Source organism: Brassica napus, chromosome C3 (assembly GCF_020379485.1).
Source record: "Brassica napus cultivar Da-Ae chromosome C3, Da-Ae, whole genome shotgun sequence".
Taxonomy (NCBI): Eukaryota; Viridiplantae; Streptophyta; class Magnoliopsida; order Brassicales; family Brassicaceae; genus Brassica; species Brassica napus.
This window is the reverse complement of record NC_063446.1, coordinates 735038-738416: the sequence shown is the minus strand read 5'-3', so window position 1 is coordinate 738416 and position 3379 is coordinate 735038. Positions and strand designations below refer to the sequence as shown.

Below are 3379 nucleotides of genomic sequence, written 5' to 3'. Positions count from 1 at the left end.
TCAACTGTAATAGTTTTAGTAATATTAAGCTGTGTTATAAATATTATTCTTTTTAAATTTGATTGTAAGTTATTTTAACTAAAAATATCATAATTATTATTAACAAGGTTTAAATTTCTTTTACTAATACAGATTATTTTGTAGTTTTAGAATTTAAATTTAAATGATAGACAAAAAAATTTGTTGATTCTTAGTAATTTGGAATAGTTACTATATTATCACTAATCTCTTTTTATTTATCTATACTATATTAATGCATAAATATAGAAATATTAATATTTCAACAAAAAGAAAACGAAAAAAAAAAATCTAGTACATCGCTTAAGGAAACCAAGAAAATGTGGTTTTTAGTTTTTGCTAAGAAGTAGTTAGTTGTTTCAAAATCTGATTTCCCAAAATCTTATGACTTTTATGATACTGGATTTTCTTTGAATGTTGAGCCGGCTTTATTGGACAAGCATAAACCCAGTATCAATCTGGTTTGTTTGATTTTTGGCCGATCCTGCCTATTACCAACTTTGAAATTTTGATGATATTTACGTTAGTGGTATGGAAATAAATCTTCTTTTGAATACATACAAACACCACATATATAGTCCCCGCAATCTCTATCGTTGATAATATTAAAAGCCACTAATAGATACACAAGGAAGCTTGACACACTGTAGTAGTGTTCTTTTTTTTCCTTAGAAACACATTTCACAAATCCAGCAGCAGCATAGTGCAAAGAGACTGCATAGGAAGAAGCAAACACAAGAGTTAGTGCTAGAAAAAAACAGGAACAGAGTCTTTGATCTGTCTTCTTGTTCAGTTCTTGAAGTTTTACCATCCTTCAATGAAGCCTTTGTCTCCTCTCTGCTTTGTCTCGAGCTTCTTTTTCTTGTTCTTGTCTTGTTGTCCCCGCAGTTCAGGGACCTCTACTGCGGCTGGATATCCTGCCAAGAGAGGTAAGTACTACATATCTCTTACTTTGCTTCAGAAAAAATGTTTGATTCATTGTTATCTCTCAAAACATACAAAAAAAATAAAAACACAAAAAAATCCTGACCTGGTGGAAGATGATGTTGATCTTGTGCGATTCCCGTGTCCTTCTGCATCTTTTCTTACAGAAGACGCTCCTCTCTTTGTGTTAACTCGTTCAGTTTACAAGTGGAAACACACAAAAGGGAGTTGTGTTTGTGTGATTCGGGATTATGATTCTTATTTTGGTTTTGATATAAAACATTTTGTTGTGAGGATACCTCTTTTTATATAAGCTGTGATTTATAAAAAAAAAAAAGCTATAATAATGGCGCGCGGCAACGGCAGATGATAATATTCTTCTTTAGTTTTATTTTTTCTGACTTTCTGTTTATTCGATTATATCTTTATACCTTCCTTCACGAAGGGCTACTGCAGAATCTAAGTTTTAAACTGTGAAAAAGGAGACTTTTTTCTTTTTGAGGTTCTTTACAAATTGGTTCACACTTTTTTATATTTGTTTGGCTTTTACATCATACCTTTTTTTGGTACAAGTTTTACATCATACTTTTCGTCTCTTTTTGCTGATTGTCATCAAAACTTCTTCCATTCATAGATTTTACCCGTACATTTTCATTATGGTTCTAGACTAACGAGTTTCTTTAACCATAATAACAGAACAGTATTGATCTCTCCTTAACATGATACAAGCAAGGTATTAGCTTCTGTTTTTCATATTACTACGTTAAGAAGCATACTTAAATGCTGATTGATACAAGTGAGAACATACTTATGTGTGCAAATGTGTAATAACCGATTGGAGAAGAGAACCAACACTTTTGGACTTTGATGTCTGTTTGCAGTATTATACGTAAGATACTGCGTTACACATTAAATTGCTTCTTGTTGGCGATTAACAGAGTGATTTAACCTGGAACCGTGATCAGAGATAACTTGTGTGGATTGAGTTGTCCAACAAGTTGTTTGGAAAAGTAATTACTTTTAAATATCATCAAAATAAATTGTTATAGACAAAATCTAATGATATTAATTCGGGATTGGGATTCTTCCTATATGTTTAATGAAAATTTATGTTTAGAACAAAGATAAAAGTGAGTTTTTTTTTTGGACAACAGATGAAAGTGACTCTAAAAATTTAATTAAGGAAAATTTGCCCCTATAACCATAAAAAAAAACACAAACCTACTATATAACCAAAAAACTCTCTCTCTCCTTATTTATCTTCCTATTTCTCTCTAACTTCTTACTAAAAATCTAATTACTCTTTTTTTTGGTTATTTGACAAATAAGCCAAAAAGTTAATATGCGTAGTAAAATTGTTTTGTTTCTTTATCATCTCACAATTTGGCTATCGTGGCAAAAAAACTAGTTCACACTTCACAGTCGTAGTTGATTATATGATTATTACTCATACTAGCTTAAAACATGTTATATATAAAAATAGTTTTTATCTATTATTATTTATTTGTATTCATTTACGTATTATGTATATAAATAAATTAGAGTAGAAAAATAAATCAAAATAATACATCTTGTTTATTTACGATATTTTTTGGTAAATAAATCAAAACAATAATTTTAGTCATTTTATATGGTATATAACTAAATTTCAATGACATGGACATAGATATATAGTATATTTTAAAACAAATATTTCTTATTAATAATTCATACTCATATGATAAACACAAAATTTCTAATGTGCGATTTTTGAATTCAAATTTCAAAATTAAAATATTAATGTTTCAATACTTTTTTAATACAAATTTAGAAATTATCATATTTAAGTATTTTCTATGTTATATAGTTTAATTTTAAACTATATTAATATATGATATGAATGTCTAGTAAATGAGACTTCATATTCATACGATTTATGATCATTTGTATATTGTTATTACCAAAAAAAAGTTAAACCATTGATCACAAAATTTTAGTGTGAGGTATTTAATGTTTTTAGTAATTTATAGTCGTTTTAAAAATTCAAAATATAACATATGAAATTTTTATTATTATATGGTTAATGTGGTTGTTTAATATTTTTTAATAATATAAAATTAAAAAAAAGAGCTAAGATACAAAAAATATTATCAAAAAAATATTATCAAAAAAATATTATTTATAATCATTAATTTTCATATATACGTTAATCATATTAGGCAATCCGTAGCTTTTATTAGGAAAAATGCGAGAATATTTTTTTTGTATACTATTTATCAATTTAATAGTTAGTTTAATAAAAAATATAATGTAAGTTAAGATGGACCAACATATTTTTGAAGAATTCTGAATTTTATTTTCATGGTGACACGTGACTACAAAATAATATTGTAATATTTATGAATTAATATATAAGAGATGTATGCATGTATCCTTAAATAAACAAATTGATTCTTAT

The 3379-nt window shown here is 26.9% G+C and overlaps 1 long non-coding RNA gene across 1 annotated transcript; it reads right to left on the bottom strand.

Moving 5' to 3' along the window:
- Nucleotides 1-517: 517 nt before the first annotated feature.
- On the bottom strand, nt 518-1283 carry LOC111203919. Its single transcript, XR_002656330.2, has 3 exons — nt 1049-1283; nt 827-935; nt 518-732 (listed from the first exon to the last, which is right to left on the bottom strand). It is a non-coding gene; the product is annotated as an uncharacterized LOC111203919 (long non-coding RNA).
- Between the last annotated feature and the right edge of the window lie 2096 nt (nt 1284-3379).